Source organism: Boleophthalmus pectinirostris, unplaced genomic scaffold (assembly GCF_026225935.1).
Source record: "Boleophthalmus pectinirostris isolate CB_2022bp ecotype Guang Dong unplaced genomic scaffold, ASM2622593v1 HiC_scaffold_3, whole genome shotgun sequence".
In the NCBI taxonomy this organism is placed as follows: domain Eukaryota; kingdom Metazoa; phylum Chordata; class Actinopteri; order Gobiiformes; family Gobiidae; genus Boleophthalmus; species Boleophthalmus pectinirostris.
Window position 1 is genome coordinate 16,862,547 of NW_026571299.1, and position 13,235 is coordinate 16,875,781.

Consider the following 13,235-nt stretch of genomic DNA (forward strand, 5'->3'; position numbering starts at 1 on the left):
GAGTAAATTAGATTTAACTGAAAATTCATAAAACATGTTTTTATTAATTTGGGGGAGTTAAAACATGAATAAATCAGTCTTAGAATTAGATATCAACTAATCATTACAACCCAAATATAAAACTGTGAAGTTTGGTGCAGGTGCTACTTTAAGAGGTGATATTTATGTCCATAAGAGAAAAATGCATTTTGAGAAAACAGCCTTTGAAGTCTCATAATATAAATGTCTGGCTATAAGTGTAATAGATGTAATGACAAAACATATAGCGGCAGATTGGACAATGTTTTTGTTTCCACATGAAAGTGGATTTGACCAAAAAACAAATAATGACTTTAACCAGTAGTGTCGCACCTTAATACTGAAACTACTTTGAAGTAAAATGAAGTGAGTGAATTAATATTAATAAATGAGTAAAAGAGTGAATGAGTAAGTGAATGAATGGGCAAATGAGTGAATTAATTAATGAATAAATGAGTGAGTGAATGAATGAATCAGTGAGTGAATGAATTAATGAATGAGTGAGGGGGTCCTGCCCAGCACCTTCCTGCTGCTCTCCTGTCATTTGTTTTGGGTTTTGGTCTTTCGAGCTGGGGCCATAACTAGAGGAGGTTCGTCTAGGAATTGGTAAAGTATTTCCCTTAGACAAATTTGTTTGTGTGTTGGGATTTTTGAGGTGTATTTCAGCCAATTATTGTTCATTTTGTGCCAGAGCCTGACCCACTTACCTACTTTTGCGATTTTGTGAATGGACCCAGCTATGGACCCATTTTTTTCAGGTGCTGTTCGGGAGCACACTTTGCGTTGGAGCGGACACACACTGGGCATACGGCTTTGGCGTTCTGTGTGGACTATTGTGGTGGGTTTTTGCATGTTTGAAATACAGGTGAGTGAGGTTGTCTTGTGCATAGCTTTTGTGAAAGTTGAATTTCCTTTGCCTTCTGGCCAGGCTGAGAGACATTGCTCCTTTGGGTTTTGCCAGTTTTGTTAGTGCTGCGTGGTGCAGTTAGTGTTTGCTCTATAAACAGTGTTCTCTGGAGCACGTGGGATCTTGGGAGGTCACAGATTGCCATTCAAAGCCACTGGTTTATGCACTTTGGAAAGGGAGTGCATAAAAAGCCACCACTGATCACGTAAAAAGCCAGGCATAGTTACTTAGGTGAGCTCCCAATTGGGTAGGGGAAGACTAGAGCAGGCATCTTTTGCTTTATAATGTATTATGCCGTATGAGTATGAAATGTCATGACGTGTTTGTTGTATTATGTGTTTGAGTGAGTTTGTGTAAGGTTTACTTTGATTTAAAGCCACTTGATTTTTGCCTTTTTGTCTGCGCATAAATTTTACCAGGCATTACCAGGAGTTTGATTTGGAGGATTTTGTGGCACAGCCCAGTTTGGGAAAACTCGACATGTGCACTTAAGCCATGTCTGTGTGCCATTGCGACTCATTATGAAGTGCTGTTTTCAAAACAGGACAAGAAGCAGGATCTTTAGTTTAAGCTCCACACCACTTTAGGTGAGCAAAACGTTCTGCCACCTGTGGGCTCGGTTACTCCTCGGGTTGAAAGTGAGGCACCTGACCCTGAGTTGCGTAAGTTGGAGCTACAGTTAGAAATGCGGTGTTTGGAGCTTAAGGAAAAGAAAATGCAGTTGCAGATGCATTGTCCAGCGCTCCTGTTCTGTCCTGCTCCTGTGTCCATGTTAGGCAGCCCCGTTATGCTCTCTCCTTTCTTGCTATCCTTTCCTGCAGTTGAGTCAAAGCTGAACCTAGTCAAAGCTAGGTGGTGCATACACTGGTGAGGCCTGTAAAAGTTTGATCACTGGAGCAAACCACCATGCTTTGCTTAACCGGGACAGCACAGTGAACAACCTGGCCACTCTGCTGTCTTTTGAGGTACCCTCGCCTCCCTCAGTTCTCAGGACTATAAAAGCCTGTGTGCGGTGCACATGTCCCCCTCTTTCCTTTCTTTTCCACTCCATCCTGCGAAGCTGCCATCCGGCCACACCACATAGCCACCACTATTATTATTATTGATTATTTTTGTAATAAATACATGCCCGTGCAAGGGTTAAAACTTTCATTGTTTTCATCTTCCCATTCATTTGTTGCAGTCCTTTGAGCCAGAGGGAATGAAAAAGTGAGTGATTGAATGAATGAGTGAGTCAATGAATGAGTGATCACTCTTGGAGCACTTGGTGTACTGTTGTTCTAGAGGTGACTGTATTTAGAAAGACAATAAATAGAATAGCATAATACATACATATCATAGTTAATTTCAATACAGTATTATTATTTTTTCCCCCCTTAGGTTCTGTTCTACTGAGCTGAGCTGTAAATCCTCTTTTGTACATGAGCCAATACACATGCAGTGATGACATTATGGTGATGCTGGTGACAAATGAAACGCCATGTCAGCAGGTTTGTACACAACATACATTTTACATTGTGATCTCTCTCGTGACTCATGGTCATATCACTCTTGCTTTATGATCTATTTTATAATAAGAAAATACACAGTCAAAACATATATATTATTACATTTATCAATAAACATTAGCCTATGCCGTCACTTATATGCAGGATAGGCTGTTGTGGGTAGAGTAGTCAAAAAGTGCACTCAAATTCTTTTAAAGGTGCAAAAGTAATTGCATTTCCTGAAATGTTTCACAGTATGGCATTAAATATATCTATCTAGTTCACATGCATTGGATTAAGGAGGCTATTGCGATACAGAAACAAGACCACAGGACAGTAAACAGGGACGAGGGGGCCTACTAACTTCCCCTGACCTGGGAGCTGTCTTGGATAAATCGGACTGCAGATGGCGCTGTCCCCCTAGCATTGCAACCAGGAGAATTGTGCCAAAATCTGTGTGAATCAAATGGCAGTACATCAACGTAACATGACGTGACACCCAAAACATGTCAAGGTAGTATCTGCAAAGTACTCACCAGTCTGTTTATATGATATATTACTGGAAGACCGAAATTAACCTCTTTGACATAATATCTTGCCTTTCCACAGATTTGACATGTAACTTGGTCGAGACACAGTGGGGCAGTCCAGGCTAAGCGATCTCCATGGAGACAAGTAGGTAAAGGATCCTCCAGAAAAATTACACAGTGCACCTTTAAAATTATATTGCAAAATAATTCCCTTTTCAAGTAAGATTACAAAAAAAAAAAAGTACTACAGTTTCAAGGTAACATCTAATCAATGATATAGGGTGAATGTAAATACAAACAAAAAATAATAATGCATAGATTCTTGTAAGATTTGCACAAAGATGCTCAAAAAAGAGAAAATCCATTTCACAAACAGTTTCCAAGCGCTACACAAATGCATAATAATAACAACACAATAATAAAATGATCAAATAAATGCTCAGATTAAATCATACTAGTCTTAAAATAAAAAAAAAAAAAAAAAAGTAAAATAAAATAAAATATCATAAAATCATAAAATAGCAATAAATAAATAAGGCCAATAAAATACATTTAAAAAATAAACAAATAAATAAATAAATAAAAGACACAGAGTACCACACAACTCACATGGTGTTAAAAGCCAGAGAAAAGAAAAAAAGAAAACAAAATAATGGCCAATGAAACACAAATGGTGAAATAAGGTAATAGTGTCAATGTGAAATTTTCATTACTTTAGACCTACACAATGGAAGGAGTAATCAAAACTAGCCCTGTTAAATCATTAAAATACCACTCAATTCATATTCAAAGTATTGTATCATAAACTGCTCTGAAAATACAAGCTCCTCCGTTTATTTTAACTGTAACCACCAGCAGGAAACAGAATCAATCGACTAGCTAAACGATTCTTGCTGTCTGTAGTTTAAAGCTACACAATATAATAGCCTCTCTTTGGGAATTGAAGCGTATCTCTCCATAGACACAATATAAGGTCAATTATCACATGCTGGGATAAATTAAATCCTCCATTAGCTCCGGCGCGATTCAGTAGCTGTTGCATACTCAGCGCCTTGCCATATATTTTCCTCTCTATTTTTTCTGTCCATGCTGAGTCTGCGCATTGTTGGCATAATTATTGTCAGGGAAATGTGTGATAATTTATTTAATTTAGTGACAAAGAATGACGATGTAATCACAACACAGCGCTGGGGGACAGTTTTATATATTGTATGTTTGTCTTATTTATTCAGTGTGTGGAGCTTTGGGAATGGTTATGCAATGGACCAAAACGTGTACAAATACAGGCCATTACCCAGTGATATTCTAGTAGTTTGTGTTATGTTTCTTGGATTCTTTGAAGCACATGACCCAAATGTTGCAGATGTTTAAAGGGACAACATTATACTGTTTTCTGATCTATGTTGTATAATGGCGTTTCCTCATTAAAAAAACACCCAGACCTCTGTTTTGTTTCACTCACACATGTTGAACATTCAAATCCTACTTATTTATTTAGGCTTATTTATGTTCTTCTCTCTAACTGAAAACAGCACCACCTTTTGCAGTCATGTGGTAATACAGGAAGTGCTCCACTGTGGTTTTACACTCCATACACCTTTACTAGAATTATTTGAATGATTTCAACCCTGAAATTGCAATCTCTATGTTTTTAAAGTAAAATGTAGCTGAAAACTGACATGACATCTCAAGGTGGAGGAGTATTTCAAGGAGTATTTCAGGCTTTAGAGATGTAGACTAGAGCCCTACGCTCCAACTGGCTTCCCCGTTGAAAGCTTTTGAAAGATCATTGCGGGTGTGGGTAGGAGCGGGATGGTAAAGTGCAGTCCCGCAAACTAAATATGAGCGTAAAGTAAATATACAAATGATTAATGTAAGCCTACCATGCATAATTTGTGCATAATATTTTATTTGGCCTTAATAAAAACACTTTAAGCAACCTAAATTTGCGTATGTGGTCTAATCTCATGCACATTTTAGACAATTCCTTTCCATTTTTCCATGTTTGATGGAGCTTAAGAAAGCAAATGTCCCCATCCTGCGGGACTTGCGGGCAGGAGCAGGACTGAAAATTCAGTCCAGCGCAGACCTCTAATGTAGACGGACTAATACACCAGTGTGTTTTTAATGAGGGAGCAACTAGGGATGTAACGATATCCAATCTCGCAATATGATATTTTCACAATATGCATGTCACGATATTTATTACGATATTTGTGGAGACTAACAAAACTGTAAATATGCTACTTACTTCTTTAAAAAAAACATTGATACTGTTAATAATGATACAATAGTATGTAAAGAGACTTGTGATTCGATATATTGTGACAGTCCACGATATTATTGTGAGACTTTTGACGATACAATATCACGATATTTCGGTCATTGTTACATCCCTAGTAGCAACATTATAACACAGCTTAAAGCTCCCAATCGTCAAATTTGTATAATATGGTACCTTAAATAATACACTGTGTAACTTTTCTCATGGAGTGTCCACTGTCTGTTTGTCTCCGTGGAGATGTTATGGTCTGTTGGTTTCCTGGGATTTTTTTTTTTGCAGTTGGCACTAAACTTATGCATCTTATATTTATTCATTTATAGATGTCGTGTAGCTTTTTTTTTTTTTTTTTTTTTTTATGTATGGGAAAACATGCAGTAAGTGGGATTGCCTCTTCACAGATCTGACTTGTAACTTGCCAAACTCTTGTCTCCATGGAAATAGAAATGTTAAATATTATTCTGTGAAACATTTTTGGCAACACAATAACATCTCCATGGAGACTAACCTGTGGCAAACTCTCCAACGACACAATTACTTAATGCACCTTTTACTTACAGCACATGTTATGCTAAACCTTTAACCATAAAGTAGTTACCGCATCAAAAACGTTGTTGATTTATTTTCTTGCATTTCTGTGTGTTTGAGTATTCATGTATTCATATTTGTCTTAAGTCCCACCAGCTGATGTCATGGAGTGGTGCTCGTAGTTTAAGATAACAACAATGTAACAATATTATACAACGACTTAAAACTCATTGTATAATGACAAGCTCAATTTTGTGTAATACGGGACCTTTTTAAGTCTTAATCCTCCTGCCACTGCTATTATGAACATGACTAAAAATTCAGAAAACACTCTCAGACACTGCACTGAGATCACCCATTGCTTCTGACAACATTTCAGAACGTTTCATGCAAAATCAACCCCAAACTTCTTTCAAAAACCTTCCCACCAATCTCCATTTTGTGTTCTCAACCTGCACTCCTTTCCGTACACCACCCCCTAACTGTACAAGAAAGCCAAAACAACACAACATTTCCAGGCAGAACCTTTCAGATGGAACAAAAGGGGTCGATCAAACATCCCCCATTTGCGTTTGTTCTCAGTATGGCAACTGTTCCCATGGCGCGCGCGGAGTCTGCATGCTAAACGCGGTGTAGCTCGCTGTTCGGATCTCAATCTCGTCCCCCGGGAGCCCAGGTGCCTCCGCAAACTGAGGAAGAGCTGCAGACTTGGGCTTTATCCATTGATACCGCCCACCGAGGTAAAGAGTTTCAAATGGGAAGAATTACGGGATCGATAGCGTGATTAGCAGAGGCCTTGTAGCGCTAGCGTGTTGTCGGCGATCTATTGTATCAAGCTAAACCCCGGGGATGGTGCTACGTCCCGAAGAGGAGGGGTGGTGCATGAGAATCAGGCTGAAAGAGAGTAAGAGAAAATAAACAATAAAGGGTTCATGTTGCGGTATTTTCTGATCTGTTGTAATGTTTCCTCATCGTGACATTATTATTCTGTCAAAAAACTAAAACACGCTGCTCTGTCTTGTAATACAGGAAGTGCTTTACTGTGTTTTTAAAGGTGCAACTTTTCTGGTCGAAGATCCATCAAATGCTTTTCTCCATGGAGATGTTATTGCTTTGTCTGGAATGTTATTGCTTTCTATCGTCATGGTGATCAAATCAGACCAAATGACAGGTCAGATCTGAGGAGAGGGAACCCCGCTCACAACTTACTTACAACCAGAATGGTATAAAACCACCTGTAACTGACTAAATGTTAAGTAGAGCTGTTTAATGAGACACTGTGGAACATTCCAAGCAGAGCAATGACATCTCCATAGAAACAAGCAGGTGACAAACCCCCAACTACAGTATAAAGTTACACAATTCACCTTTTAACTCCACACACTTTCTCTAGAATCATTTGGACAATGTCAGCCCTGGAACAGACCTTTTTCACAATGGCCGGAAGTGCAGCGATGTAGGATAAACGTCACTTATATTAATGCTGTTCTATGTTCTGGCAAAATATCTGTGGAAATGTCTTGCGTATTTTCCACCAGCTTCATAAATCTGCCCCATCACCAAATCTTCATCCAACAAGGTCGACAAATTCTGTCCATGAAGAATTTATCCACAACTATCAAAGTAGAAAAGACGCAAACTTAAAAGCGAACAACGACGCGTTAGTGAACTACTACTGAGCAAAACTAACATTATGGTCATGAATAAAACATAAATAACTTGTTTACTCAAACTGATTCTACAATTAAAATTTAATATCGATTTCATGATGTAGATACTCACATAGACAGAGAGATATGTGCAGTTTAAAGGCTAAACATGTCATCTGTGAACATCTGTAGCATTCGATCTGCACAAATCTCTCTGTCTATGCCAATATCTATATCATCAAATCAATTTTTATTTTTAATTCTAAGACTAGTACAGTCTGAGTTAACAAGCTGCTACTTACTTATATTTTATTCATGACCATAATGTTGGTTTTGCTTAGGAGTAGTTCACTAATGCTACTCCTTGTTTGCCTTTACGTTTTCATCTTTCTTACCTTGGTAGTTGTGGATAAATTCTTCATGGACAGAATATGTCCTTTGTCGACCTTGTTGGATGAAGATTTGGTGATGGGGCAGATTTATAAAGCTGGTGGAAAATACGAGAGACATTTCCACAGATATTTTGTCATAGAAAAGCTTTAAAGTAAGTGACGTTTACCCTACTACTACTACTACTACTACTACTACTACTACTACTACTACTACTACTACTACTACTACCCTATGGCACTTTTGGCCATTGTGAAAAAGGTCTACTGCCCATCTCTAATGAACTAAAGGTAAAAGGTAGCTCTTAACTAGAAAACTACTGCTTTGTGACATCACAAGGTGGAACAGAGCATTTTGACCTTTGGAGATGTTAATTAATTAACCATTGCATTTATATAGTGCCTTTCAAGATACTCAAACCACTTTACAATTCATTATTCACTCACTCAACACTGGTAAGCTACTACTGTAACCAACACTGCCCTGGGGCAGACTGACAGAAGTGAGGTTACCAATTGGCCCCTCTGATCACACACAACACTTTCATACTAGGCAATGTGGGTGAAGTGTCTTGCCTAAGGACACAACAGTTTGTGCCACTGGCATCCCACTGTGACACCTGGAATTCCCAGTGGTCTCCCATCCAAGTACTAACCAGGCCCAGCCCTGCTTAGCTTCTGAGATCTGACAGGATCAGGCTTCGACAAGTCGGTACGGCCACAAAGTAGTCAGAGTAATAATAAAGTGGTACTCAAATGTGCAAATGAAACAAAACACAACTCCAGGTATGTTTTTTATGAAGTAACAACATAATAACATGGCTTAAAGCGCACAAGAGTCAGTTTTGTGTAATACAATACTTTTAATCAGAGTTTTGTTAATGGAAAATGAATATAGAAGTAGACCGCATATATTAGCCATAGCGCATTGTAACTAATCTGCGCTAATTTGTTATGGAATGTTGCTTATAGCTTTAATTACCATAATATGCTGCTTGAGAATGAGTGTATTCAAAATGCTTTATTAGCGTTTAAATAAGCCAAAGGTACACAGTTTGTTAATTTGTCAAATGGGCACTCCAGCCAAGCACAGAGGAGCTTGGCCTGGTACACTGTAGTAATGGACATCAGGGTGAATGCTCCAGCTGGTTTTGTGTTTTTGGCTCCTGAGCTCAGGCTGGTGTAAGTGCCAAAGTCAAATCCCCAACAAACAGGGGCACGCTAAAACTGCAGTTCAGACATTACATGAAAATCTTCAACATTTTCAAATCAGTGTTTTTCTCAGTGCTTTTGTGCAATGGTTGAATACATCTTACCTGGGTTTGAAATATTTGTTAAATGTGCAACTTTTCTGGAGAGGGTCCGCAACCTGCATCTACATGGAGATGTTAAAGGGACAGTCTGGAATTTTGGACATAGGACCTCATTTCCTTGTGAGCCAGAGTGCTGGAGATGTGTGGAGACACTTTGTTAAATATTCCATCCAGTCTGTGTATTTGCAGAGGTCGCTGGTGCTAGGCTAGTGCATGTCAATGGCCATAGTTAGCCTTCCAATTACTTTTTCTTACTCACTCCACAAAGCACTTGAAGCAAATCTATTATTACACCAGACTGTCTGTGTTGATAGAATAATGTTTGAAATAAAACTAACCTTGCATCGCATGAATTGTGGTGAGGGACTATTTTCTCATATATTAGTCTACCAAGCTTTCTATCAGTACAAGTACAATTCACTGCTGCTGCTCAGACATAAATCATTCTTATGCAAGGTTGGTTTTACTTCTAAAATTATTCTATTGACACAAACATTTACATCGACAGTCTGGCGTAATAATAGTTTTGCTTCGGCTGCACTGCTGGAGACTGTTTTTAGTGGCAGGCTAACTATGGCCATTGACATGCACTAGCCTAACACCAGCGACTTATGCAAAAACAAGGACTGGATGGAATATTTTAAAAAGTGTCTCCACACATCTCCAACACTCTGGCTCACTGGGAAATGAGGTCCTATGTCTAAAATACCAGACTGTCCCTTTAATGCGTCAGTTTAAATTGTCCACAGTATGGTATTAAACTAATCTGTATTGTATTTACTCAACTACTCAATCTGTATTGTATTTAATTATCGCTCAAAAATATCTTAAAAAAACATTTTTACCAGGAGTGGGGTCGCCTCTCCACAGATCTAGCCTGTAATTTGGCTTGAAAGTCTCCATGATGATTCATAAACTAAGCTAAGAATGCTCTGTTCCACATTGTGATGCCATGTAGTGGTAGTTTTCAAGTCAACAGTTACCTTTTACCTTTAGTTCAGTAGAGATTGGCAGCTCCAGGGCTGAAATTATCCAAATTATTCTAATGAAGGCGTATGGAGAACTCAGCCTAAATATGCAGGGTTTGTGTCTTAAACATGTGTGAATGAAACAAAACATGAGGAAATAATTATAACATAGATCAGAAAGAAAAAAATATGGGTCCTAACATTTCAGCAGTCACCTCTTTGCACCTTGCCCTTGCTAAGTCACCTCACCTCTGTACACTCCTCTTTAAGTCTTCATGCATTTCAGTCTACATGGCCTACACACCAACACACTGGCTGAATTTCATTACAACAGCCTATTACACTGGCAAGCTGCTGGCCTAGCCCCGGGACGCTAAGACCAATCAATACAGTCACTATCTGCTCCCTCTAATCTCTGTCGCCTATGTCAGCCCTGCTATCTGTAATAGATCTTTAGGATTACACAGCTCCTGTTAAGACACTTCGAGGAGCTGTGAACTGGAAGCACGCTGGGCCCTAGGGGGCAGTGTCCAGTCATGCTCGACACCAGGGGGAGACGTGGGGGGGCGGTGCATGAGACGTACACAGAGCAATGAGAAAATAGAAAAGAGAGGAAATACTGGTGTAAAGGATTGGGGAGTGAAAGTGACATATAAATGTTTGTGAGATTTCAGATTTTTATGGTAGATTACTGCCATTGAAATGTCTCAAAGTGTTCCAGTGTGTGTATTTTGGGGAAAAAATGTTAAAGGGACCGTATTATACTATTTTCTTATGTATGTTATAATCTTGTTTCCTCATCATAAACATACCTGAAGTTGTGTTTTGTTTCATTCACTCATTTTAACACACAAATCCTACATATTTAGGCTAAGTTCTTCTCTTGAAGAAAAAAACACTGTGTTCCAAGTTACAATGTCATATGGTAATAGAAAAAGTACTCCACTGTGTTTTAAAATGCCATACACCTTCACTAGAATCATTTCTATCATTTGGACGTTTCCCAAAGACTGGGTGGAATTTTTTTTTTGGGTCGCCTCGTCACAATCTGCATGTAAACTCACGCCACTCCACCACCCCCCCTCGGCAGCAACACCTTGCCTAACCAATTTTCTGTGGGAAACACTGATTACTGTTTTACATTGTTGAAACTTGAGTATTGCTAATTGTTCAGATTGTTCACTCAGTCAACAATAAAATATCCTCATTAAAGTTCAATAATGGTCACAGATTTATTTTGTGATTTACGAATAATGTCTTTTGACTTGGGTTGCGCAGTTTTGTAACTTTTAAAATATGGGTCCCCAGAAAAAAAGTTTGGGAAACACTGATTTGGATGATTTCACCCCTGGAATAGGAGGGTTTCAGTCACGTGATCACGATGACACACGAATTTCAGGTGGAGGGCAGGAAGTGAAGACAAACATGACAAACAGGACTATGTAGAATACAGATATGGAGAAGAGTTCTTATTGTAAGGATTTAGAGCCAGTAGCAAGTCAAAGGTACAAGCAGTTAGTTGACAAATATATTGGGCGTGACCCTATCTGATGAAAATAAGGGAACCGAAGTAAGATTTACCGACAATCGACGCAGTGGATATCATGAACTACCTAGTTCTCCAGACAATGTTCTACACCAGACAATAGATGAAGGCGTACAAAAGTTTGGAGGCATGTCACTTTTTTTGTCAGTGGATGGGTCCATAACCTTGATGCAAAACACCTACATGATGATTATCATTTGGTCTTCGCCAGGGTGAGTGTTTCTCTTAATTAATGTGTATAGACCGTTATGGAAAAAACTGCAGTGTATCGGCAGTAACCTATCTATCCGAACTATTTAATGACAACAAACATCGTTAGCCGTTAGTTGTCAATGATTTGTTTATGTTTAGTTAAACCACAAAAAACAATTTAGCTTTGTAACATACCTTTGACAAAGTGGTCACTGCAGACACGAGCATTTGCAGATTCTGGTCCTCCCGACCGCAAACGTAGGTTTGTAATCCAATTTTTACAGCGTTGTTCTGTCAGCTTTTCCCATTTCTGACCTTTGTGGATGACTACCTTCGGTACTCTAAAAAATCGCTTTTTTTTCTCTCGATTAGTACGATTGGCACAGCCGTAAATTACACAGCATTTTCCAGATAAAGACCAACAGTGTTTCACTAGCTTCCTCCAGTCAGTTCACTTCCTGCCCTCCATCTGATTTCTACTCTACTGAACTAAAGGTAAAAGGAGCTGCTTCATGACATCACAAGTTGGAGCAGAGCATTTTGAGATGTAGACTAATAATGCAGGATTACTCAAATAAGCTGAAACAAAACACAACTCCAGGTATGTAGGGGACTTGCAAGCCAAATTACAAGTTAGATTTGTGGAGAGGTGACCCCAACTCTCAGTATGTTTTTGAGCAATAAATAGCACCTGTAGTTGAATAAATGCAAGACAATTTAAACCAAAACATTAACATCTGTCTGGAGACAAGACAGGTTGCAGACCCCCTCTAGAAAAGTTACACTGGTCAAATCTAATGTTAAAGGAGCTGGTTTGTTGTAGATCTTACACTTTATAATTAGATGCAGGTAGCGCATGTTGACCTTTAGAGCCGCTTTCACTACATTCCCCCCAACTATAAGGTGTTATCTTATATTTTTGTCCAAACTGAGTTATATGTCTTTGTTCTTGTAAATGTGGACCACTGATTGTATGAGCATGCCCTGTTAAGCTCTTTCTCTCCCCCTTTCTTACTCTCCTTATTCTCTTTGAAATTTTATTTATACAAAACTGACAACAAAAGTTACTTGAGCGATAAATAACATCTCTTCTTTGGATCAGGGTTGTCATATTTTATTTTATGTTTAAAGGATCAGAAAATCAAAATTTGACATTAAACGTTGTGCTGAAATTGAACTCTTTTTGTTGTGAGGTGAAAGCGCTAACCACTCATCAAGCATAAAAACAGACAAATAACTGCACCCATAGATTACTGCGCCACTTAGATAAATACTTGGAGCCTAGAACTGTATTATGAAATGTCTTATTTTGGGTATATACAGAAACAGCATTGCAAAGATGGTGGTTCCGCCGTTATGGCTCAGCTTTGTGGTTGGAAACAGAGAGTATATGGACTGCAAAGGACATAGAGGAGAAGTGGATGAGT

At 38.7% G+C, this 13,235-nt stretch overlaps 1 pseudogene; it reads right to left on the reverse strand.

The window, feature by feature from the left end:
• Positions 1-8,397: 8,397 nt before the first annotated feature.
• LOC129411115 (5S ribosomal RNA) lies at positions 8,398-8,515 on the reverse strand (annotated as a pseudogene).
• Between the last annotated feature and the right edge of the window lie 4,720 nt (positions 8,516-13,235).